This window comes from Grus americana, chromosome 16, assembly GCF_028858705.1.
Source record: "Grus americana isolate bGruAme1 chromosome 16, bGruAme1.mat, whole genome shotgun sequence".
Classification (NCBI taxonomy): Eukaryota; Metazoa; Chordata; class Aves; order Gruiformes; family Gruidae; genus Grus; species Grus americana.
Window position 1 is genome coordinate 17,950,486 of NC_072867.1, and position 9,672 is coordinate 17,960,157.

General features: G+C 58.3%; 1 long non-coding RNA gene across 2 annotated transcripts; it reads left to right on the plus strand.

The window, feature by feature from the left end:
• The first annotated feature begins 3,612 nt into the window (after positions 1-3,612).
• LOC129213756 (uncharacterized) lies at positions 3,613-9,051 on the plus strand. 2 transcript variants are annotated; one of them, XR_008579525.1, is made up of 5 exons: positions 3,613-3,712; positions 5,236-5,404; positions 6,447-6,596; positions 7,990-8,071; positions 9,034-9,051. It is a non-coding gene; the product is annotated as an uncharacterized LOC129213756 (long non-coding RNA). The 2 variants fall into 2 exon arrangements; XR_008579524.1 differs by lacking the exon at positions 3,613-3,712 and having other exon boundaries at positions 5,116-5,404.
• Positions 9,052-9,672: the final 621 nt, after the last annotated feature.

Consider the following 9,672-nt stretch of genomic DNA (forward strand, 5'->3'; position numbering starts at 1 on the left):
TGGTCTCGTGGGAGAGGTTGGTGTTGACTGGTGTGATGGCTTACAGATGGCACTGCTTGTTTATGGGGTAATTTTATGCAGGTGATGAAGCAGAACCAGGTGACTGCAGGACATCCCAGTTAGCTGATGTATGGTAGGTGTGTATTTGTTGAGGATGGTTTCACATCCCTGACTCTCTGAAAGCTAACTTGAGGGACTGGGGCTGGGGAGGGTCTGGGAGGATGGGACAAGGTAGGAAGTTGGGGGGGGAGTGGTGTGGGTGTGAGGGAGCAGAGGCATTTAAAGATAGTGTAGAGGAGAGGGCTGTCTGGGCTGAGGAGGGGGCAAGTCTGGGGGTTGCAGGGGAGGGGTTTCATGGTTAGTGTAGGGGAGAGGGCTGTCTGGGAGCAGTCCCCTTTGGGCGGGCCGAGGAAGTGGATTACTCATCAGTACCATGCTAGACTGGGCAGGGCAGCTCCAGCCTGTGTCTGAGTTGTTGTATATCTTGTTTTGTGTGTCTTAGACCTTCCTCAGGTCTCAACGCTCTCTTTGCGCTCAAGGGGCACGGTGTGCATCTCGGGCGCCATCGCTAGGGTCTCGAATGCATCTATTCATCGGCGTAGTGCCATTCGGGCGCTTCTTTTCTTGCGTGGCGAGCTTACGGTGTGGATCGATCTTGCACTTTGGAAGTTTCTGCTGGGTCCCCTTCTTGCAGCCTCTTCCCAGGCTGTGTCAGGAGATCTGACACATTTTCAGCCATCCCCTTTCAGGGACCGGGGCTTCTTCCCTGCATCCTTATGTTCTTAGATCTTGAAGACCGGCTTCTTGCACATCCATCGTTTTGGGTTTGACAGTAACTTCTTATAATGGGCCACTACAGCCCATTCTTTTCTGGGGTTGCCATAGAGCTTCCTCATCCAGGCGTTGCGCCTGGTCGGTCGTCTTGCTCGGCAGCATCTCTGGTCTGGGAGTCCTCCTTGCTGAGAGTTTTCTCTCATCCTTGAGTCACCTTGTTTGTTGTGTTCTGTGTAGTGTCGGTCTGTGTGTGTGTGTGTGTCTTGGGCGTGGAGCTGCTGTGCCTGGGGTGTCAAGCCAGGGTTAGGTGGAATAGCCGTAAGAGCGTGCGGTTAGTACATCGATATGCCCAGACTGCTTGGGCAAAGGTTGTGTAGTCGCCTAGGATCGAGTAGCCATCAGCAGGCTGTGTGGAGCGACATTTCCATAGTGTACTGATGTGATGATGGGAGCCACCTGGGAGGGGGAGTTCAGGGGTAGTGAAAGCAGATTGACTCTCAAAGGTGTCAAAGGCTTGTCTGTGTGGGGCTTAATGTTTGGGGGTGTTTTTTAATGGTGGCTTATAGTCAGGCTCTAGATGGTATTCCTAAATGGGAACAAGAGCTTTGGAATTGTTCAGCTATCACTCAGCATCCGGGTGACTCGTTTAATAATTTGACAGGCTTTTTTGTCAGATGTAGAGAGAGAAGATGCACAAAAGAGCGGCACAGGAGGCGAGCAGAACGCCATAAAGAGGTTGGTTGGCCAGAGGTGTCGGAGGGAAAATGTGGCTGGTGGCTACACGACTATGTTAAGATTTGTGTGTATGGCTTTTTTTTTTTATTTGGAAGGTGTGAAGCAATGAGCAAAGGAGCATATCAATGCTGCAGCTGACTCGGGCCAGGTGAGCAGTGACTAGTGGGCTGAAGTAGCAGTTATTTTTCAGGTGTTGCAATGCTGGCTAAGTTAATGGTATTGTTTTGTTTGTGTTTTGCAGGTGGGGTGCCAGCATCAGAGTGGCAACATGTAAATGGCAGAGGTGGCGAGGATGAGCGGCAGAGGTAAAGGAGGGGGAGGGTAGGAATTGGTGCAGGCAGGCTGCGGTTTTGGGCAGTGTCTCAGCGTGTGCCTCTTGCTTTGTTTTTTGCAGGTGCCGCAGGGAGCCTCGGAGGGGCGAAGCCGTGCGCCTACGAGCGGTCCGAGAAGGTGAGGCGGTTGTCGGTGTCTAATAGCACGGCACTGTACGGCACCTAGTTTGAGCATTTCCCTCTGGTTTTGCAGGCACTGTGTGGCCACCTTCTGGGACCGGATGCCCATTTGAGGTGAGCTGCCGGCAGCCGGTGTGCAGGGGCTGCTGTGAGCCGAGGGAGGAGCGGAGGCGTTGCCGGGCTGCGGCTGCACGGAGGGAGAAGGTGAGCGGGGCAGCGGGACGGACCGGCGGGTCCCGGGGAAAGCCCCGAGGAGGGCGGCGGCAGCGGTGCCGCCTCCGAGGAGAGGCGGGGGGGCGGGGGGGCGGCGGGGTCCGTGCCACAGAGGGGAGGGGGGCTGCCCGGAGCCGTGCGGCGGGTGGGGGGGGTGCGCGCCGTGTCGGAACCGGGCGGGGAGACCATCCGGAGCCGCGCGGCGGGGGCTGCCCGGAGCCGGCGGGCGTCCGCGCCTTTCGGAGGTGGCTGAGGGGAGGCGGGGGGGGGGGGGGGCGCCAGCCCGGAGCCGCGCTGCGGAGCTCGGGGCTGCCGTCGCGGCTCGGCGGGGCTTTCGGGTGAGTCGGCTTTGGGGTGAGGGCACGGGACGGTGTCCCCGCAGGGTCAGGAAGCGTGGAAGGCTGCCTCCCGCGGCACGCCGGGAGTTGCAGTCTTGGGGCACGCGGCTGCTGGTCGGCCATATTGGCTCCCCGGAGCACGCCGGGAAGTGTAGTCTTACGGCACTCTAATGGCTGCCACGCGGCGCTTGCCAGTGCGTGCCGGGAGGCGTCGTTTTCGCGGACGTGGCTGCCGGACAGCCCGACTTGCTCTCGCAGGAGCGCGAGGTTGGGGTTTTTTTGCCGGTTTCGAGTGGTTTTCTGCAGGCTTCCAGCCGCTCCCGAGCAGCGGTGCGGCCGTGCTACGAGAGCGTGCGCGCGCGCGGTGAGGCGTTGCCCGGTGTCCCGAGACGAGCGCTACCGGTCGGACTCTCCGGAAGCCTGTCCGGCAGCCCCAGGCCGCCCCCGAGCCCTGGCGTGAAGGCGGCAAGCTGGCCCTCGCCTGTGCCGCTTTCTTCCTGAACAGGGGTGCTGGCGGCGGCGGCAGCGGCAGCAGCAGCGCGGGGAAAGAGCGGCGTCTCCGGAAGCCCCTGCAGAAGGAGGAGGGTCTCCGGCCAGGGCCGACCTCCGGTAGTAACGGCCACTGCTTTTTCTTTCCCTCTCCCAGGCCGCGCTGAGGACGTGGTTGCCCGTCCCTCCCTTGGGGATGCCGTCGACTGCACCCGCCTCGCCTGTGCCTGGCCTGGCTCGCCTCGTGGCGTGGGGGCGAAAAGGGACAGGCGGCGGAGCGCTTACCGGCCGTGGACAGGAGCTGCCCTAAGGGAAGCTGGAATGGCCAGAGAAAGGTGAAGAAGAAGAAGAAGAGATGGAAGGCTCTCCGGCCGGCAGCTGCCTCCCGCTGCAGGCAAGAGAGCGCCTGCCTCGCCGGGTGAGGAAAGATCCCTCGTTGCGCTCCGCGGCAGGTCAGGCTGCCGACGGGCACCGCAGGGTCGCCACGCATAATCCAAAGCACGGTGCGGCCGCGTACCGAGGGAGGCAGGGAGGGAGGCAGGCTACTCATCTAGGCAGACTCGTCTCCTCGGAGCTGTAAGACACCCGTGTATTCTCTTAGGCGGAGGACAGCCGAGCGACCGGAGTGACAGCAAAGGAAAGGCGGAGAGCGGGAGAAAGAAGCGTCTGCGCTGGCAAGCTCTCCCGGCAGCGCCGAGAGCCAGAGCTGCGGTGAGTCCTGGGCCCGCGGGGCCCCATCGCCTCTCCTCTGCGTCGCGGGCCCTCCTCTGCCCCCCTCGCTTTCCCACCCCGCTGTGGGGTTTTTTGGTTTGCTTTCTGCTCCCCGCTATGTTCTTTTTCCATCTCGCTCTGACGGGCTGCCTGTCCCCACCTTTTTTAGGTCCTCGCTCTCTCTGCCCCGTAGCCCGTGGCTATTGTTTCCTTCTCTCTCTCCCTGTCTCTCTGTCCGGCCCCCAGCCACTGTTTCTGCATTCCTCCCCCTCGGTCCTGTAGCCCGTCGGTATTTCGGCTCTCTCTGTGCGGCTCCTCGTTCCTGTTGTTCGAGGTCTTCCTTCTCGGCTCCGTAGCGAGTCGTCGTGAGTCTCTCTCTTTCTCCGTCCCTCTTGAGCCTCTTCCCTGCCCCTTGTTTTGAAGGCCCGCCTCTCTGTCCCGGCACCCGTCGCTATGGTTCCTTTTTTCGGTCTGGCTCCGTCTCGCTCCCCGTCCCTGTTTTTCTAAAGTCTCCCCTCTCTGCCTCCTAGCCCGTCGGTACCTTTTGCTTTCCCCGTCGCGGTTCGTCTGGCTCCCTGTCCCTCTTTCTTCCTTCCTTCCTTCCTCCCTGTCTGCCCCGCAGCCCGTCCCTTCGTTCCTTTCTCCTTCCCTCTCTGTCCCTCTCCCGGTCCCCGGCATTAAACTCTGCTTCTCTGCCCGGTAGCTCGCCACCGTCTTACCTTTCCCCGTCTCTCTCTCTGTCCAGCTCCCTCTCTCGAATCTTCAATTCCTCCCTGTCGCTGCAGAAGCCTGTCGGGACTTTTTCCCCTGCCCGGCTTGCCTCTCCCTGTCTCGCGATTCCTCCCTCTCTGCCCTCTTAGCCGCGACCGTTTTTATATTCTCCGTCTCTCCCTCGGTCCGCCTCGAGATCCCGATTGTTTTTTAAAGCGACCGAATCGTCGAGGTTGGCAGAGACCTTTACGATTATCGGGTGGAACCGCGAACCTGGCGCCGGCAAGTCCCCCTCTGCCCCGCAGCCCGTCCCTTCCCTTCCAACGGCCTCTTTCTCCACCTCTCTCTGTCCGGCTCCCGGCCCCTCTTTTCCACTTCCGCCCTCTGTACCCTGTGGCTTTCCCCCTCTTCTTTCTCTCTCTGTCTCTGTTTGAGGAGGAGCAGCTGCCGCCCCAGCGTTCGCACCCCGTTCACGGTGTCACGCGCACGCTTCTTCTCGGGCGCGCTTCCTCCTCCTCCTCCTCCGGGCTCGACCCGAGGCTTCCGGCAGCAGTCTCCGGGTGTCGGATTTTGTAAAATAATTAACGTAACTGAAAGGTGCAGCAGCGGGATCGGCCCGGGCGGGGCGCCTCCAAAGAGAGGGACCCCGAACAAAGAAATCCCGGGGCCGTTCCACGCTTGGGTCCCGGACACCCGCCCCTCACGCGCTGTCCGCGCGTCCCTTAGTCCCGCGGTGACTTTTGGTCTGGGGTCTTCTACCGTCGTCTCGGATTCTTCTTCTGTATAGCTGTGGGCGGTGCGTTATTCCACAGGTGCTGCTGCGCCGATGCTCCGTACGTTCGCAGTAACGGGTAGAGCGGAAGGCTCCGTGGCCGGGGAAGAGCGGCACGGACACGTTCCTGCTCGCTCCGTTGCACCGGAATTTCGACGGCTGGGTTCGGCCGCTAAATTGATGGCGCTACCGGAAGAAATTTCAGAAAAGTGAGTACTGTGCTTGTCTTTAATCTTTTAAAGTAATTTTTCTACGGGCGCCCGGTCCGTGGCTTAGATATTTGGTTTGCGGCGAAACAGACCCGGAACGTGGCTCCAAGTAGCGTTCCGATTCGCTGAAATTCCCCGTAGTCAGAGAGCAAGAATGGTGAATGTCGCTTGGCGGTTTGAAATCTCAGGCTTTCTCTGAAAGCTGACCTGCCAGAATGAGCCGAAAGCAGGCCGAACGCCAATAGGGATGCCGCAGAAAAGGTCCTCTTCTTGACAGGAGAAGAGCTTGGCGAAACGTCAGCGCCGTTTCCCGTAGGGCCTCCGACGTACCGGTTCGGCAAGCGTGGGCTTTGTGCGATTCCCTCGGGGACGATGGCGAACAAACGTTGTACGGCAGAGAGCATCTTAGCTTACTTTCCATCTCCTGCTCGGTTACTTGCAGAATATTTAATTTGGCGTCGCACGGACCCAGAGGGACGGGTCCCCAACTCATGCTGGTAGGGCAACCCCAGTACCAGCCGGTAAAATCGGAAAAGAGTACGACGTTTTGAAACGTTTGCCTTGCGAGGAGAAGGGCCGTCTCTCGTTAGGCAACTGAATTCTGCGACCGATTTCCACGCCTCACGCGCGTGCGTGCGCGCACACGCGCCCCCCCCCCCCCCCCCCCAACAGGCAGGCTTTGAAGGAGGCAGTCCCTAAGGCAACGCGATCTAAAACGTGGAAGTTTTTTTTTCTATTTTTAATAGTTTCTTACGGATAGGAGGCTCGTGTGAGCGTTTAGCCTGTCCTGTCCTTAATTCTGAACCCACTGGCTGGTGCAGAAGGACGGTCGTGTGACAAAAACAGCATGAAATTTGTCCCTGTGCCGGCTGCGTCCCGTGGTAAAGGAGTACATCTGTTATTCCTGCGTGAAAGATGTTTGATGAGCGTACCGCATCGTCAGAGCTGCTCTTGGTCTGCCTGCAAGCCGTGGGTTATGATTTAGAAATACGTTCGCCTACCGTTCCTTAACTGTGTGGTTTTGGTTTTTATTTTTTCAAAGAAAGGGTGGCTTTTTCGTCGATCTCTTTGTGAGAGTATCAAATCAGGCGGTGGTAAATACGTAGAAGCAACTAGGCGTACTACGGCGTGTACCGGACAGCGTTGGCGTGCCGCTCTGCTAGCAGTGGAGAGCCAGATGAGGATGCCCGTGGTAAGTACTCGTTCTGCCTCCGGCTGAACGGAAAGATTCTCATGTTGAGGGTTCCTGGGCTTGTCTGTGTGATTAGCGTTACTTTTTTTTTTTTTTTTTTTTAATATGAAACAGGGTCAGATAATTGTTGATGAGTGGGACTTTGCGTACTCCTTTAGGTAGTTTTTCGTACTGAACCTTAGATCGGTTACAAAACTTAATCTTTGTGCAGTTTACACGTTTTGTAGCAACTACAAAGACATTTATCCTGTAGGTAAGCTGAAAATAAAAATGCGGTTTCTCCCCTGATTTTTCTTTCGGAGGAACGCTCGCCCCCAGCGGCTGTTTTTTTTTGCTAGTGTTGTCGGGGGGAAGGAACGGCGGCGCTTGCCTGGTTTCTTCCCCTAGCCAGGGACCTGAAACTTTGTTTTCCTCAGCTGTTTCACTAGAAATTTACAAGTGTCGGTGGTCAACAGTGGCAGAGAATTGGGTGGCGTTTTCAATTTCAAAGGGAAGGAACGTGTTGATGTTAATTCTGTTACCAAAAGCGAAGTACCAGCTGCTTCCTCTTTCTAGATCTTCTCTCCTTTCGCCGTCCTCCCCGAGGGGTAACGTGGCCACGCCGTATACCTTTTCTGCTCTGGTACCGTTCGTTTGATACGCAGGAGCGCTGTGAAATAAATAGAAGGGCTACGGACAGACATCTGCCATCGTTGCGGCTGCCTTAAATCGTGTATTTGTCCCTTCAGCCGGTCATTTCCTTTCCGCTCAGTTGAGTTACGTGCAGCGTTAGGTTCCAGTCGAGAGCGGTGCCGCCGAACAACGCTCTCGGAGCGTGCGCGGAGGAGGGCGACCGAGATGGCGAGAGGTCTCCGAGGCGAGACTTAGGGGGAGCGGCTGAGGTCACTTGGTTTGTTCAGCTTGGAGAAGGGAAGGCCGAGGGGTGACCTCATCGCAGTCTACACCTTCCTCGAGGGGGACGGCGGAGGGGGAGGCGCTGACCTCCGCTCTCTCCGGTGACCGGCACTAGGACCCGAGGAAACGGGACGAAGCTGCGTCAGGGCAAGTTCAGACCGGACGTTGGGAAAAGGCTTTTCACTGAGAGGGCGGTCGGTCAGTCACGGAACAGGCTCCCCAGGGAAGCGGTCGCAGCCACCGAGCCTGTCAGGAGTTCAAGGAGCGTCTGAACGATGCTCTTAGTCGCACGGTTTAGTTTTAGGTAGTCCCGCGTGGAGCGGGGGCTTGGTCTCGGCGATCCGTATGGGTCCCTTCCAACTTGAGATACTCTATGATTCTGTGAAATCTTCTGGGTTAGAAACGACCTTATTGTACTAGAGAATTCGCTGAACGTGGCTTTGTGCAAGGACTGTCGTCTTAGAATATCTTTTTTTTTTTCTTCCCCCCCCCCCCACAGATATGAGAAAAGCTCTGTCCAGAGATATGGAGACGAAATCAGTTGTACCTCACCCTGTGACACCGGAAGACATTGAGTAACTGTAAGCTGTGATGCTCAGTGAAATTACTAAGAGCGTTAAGTTTCCCGTGCCTTTGCTTTCACTCTCCCATTCTCTTGTCTTGCGGCACGTCGCATTTTTTGAGGCCGTGGAAGCGACACCGGGAGCGATGGGTTGTCAGAACCAGGTCCTCCTGCCTGTCGCTGGTTTTGCTTACCTTCGCCGTCTCTGTGTACCAGCCTGCGTCTCTCTCTCTCTGTTCCTCAATCCCTGTCCTCTCTTCTCTGTTCTGCTTTGTTTCACTGCGTATGTCCCGTTCCCTGTCCCACCTTTATCCTTCCTTCCTTCTTCCTCGCCTTTTTCTTTGTCCTTTTGTCCTGCTCCCCGACCCTGTTTCTCGCTCCATCTGACCGTCCTTTTCCTGGCACCTTTGTGTCTCTGCTCCTTGCCCCCGTCTTTCTCTCCCCTCTGCCCAGTCCTCGTCTCCCTCTTTTGTCTCTCTGTCTCTCTGTCCCTCTGTCCTCCTCCTGCCTCTGCCCCTCTGTCCTGCTCCCTGCCCCTCTTTTTCTCACTCTGCCCCAGCGTCCCGCTCCCCGGTCCTCTTTCCCTCTGTTGCTCTCTCCTTTTATCTCTCCTTCTCCCTGCTCCCCAGCCCGGTTCTCTCACGCTCCCGCTTCCTTTTTCTATTCTCTGTTGCTCTGTCCTGCTCCCCGTGCCGCTGTCCCTCGCCGTACCTCTCGGTCCGGCTCCCTGCCCTTATTCTCTTTTCCTCCCTCGCCGTGGCGCTGCCCGCCCAGGGTCGTTTCTGCCTCTCTGTCCCGCTCCCCGTCCTGGTTTGTCGGTCGCCGTCCCGCTGCCTCTCTTCCTGCCGCTTCTTCCTCCCTCTCTGTCAGGCTCCCTGTCCCCGTCCTTCACTCGCCGTCCCTTTCCTTGCCTCGTGCTTTCTCGCTCGCCGCCGCCGCCCCCCCCATCCAGCTGGCTGCCCCTTTTCTCCTCTCTTCTAGCGTCCTGCAGCTGGCTCCTCGGTTTTGGCGGCAGCCTGCACATAGCAGCCCAGCTCTCCAGCAGCCTGACGGACCGACCGTGTGTCTGTTCCACGCCGGACTGGCGCGCGTGGCTCTGGGTAGGACAGCCGAGGTGCCCCAGGGCCGGGCCCCGAGCCCCGGTGCGGAGTCTCTCCCGGGACCGGCTCTGTGTGTGACTGAATAAACGCTTGCGGTCTCTTTTGCCGTGCCGGCTGCGTTGGCGCTTCCTTTGCGGGGGGGGGCGAGGGGCCGTGACGGAGGGCAGGGGAGGAGGTGTGTGTGGGGGTATTAACGTATTCAACAAGGTCACATTGCTCGCATCCTCGGGATCCAAAAGTGATGCTTCTTGGCTCCGCCCCTTACGCAAACTCCGCCCCTTACGCAAACTCCGCCCCTTACGCAAACTCCGCCCCTTACGCAAACTCCGCCCCTTACGCAAACTCCGCCCCTTACGCAAACTCCGCCCCTTACGCAAACTCCGCCCCTTACGCAAACTCCGCCCCTTACGCAAACTCCGCCCCTTACGCAAACTCCGCCCCTTACGCAAACTCCGCCCCTTACGCAAACTCCGCCCCTTACGCAAACTCCGCCCCTTACGCAAACTCCGCCCCTTACGCA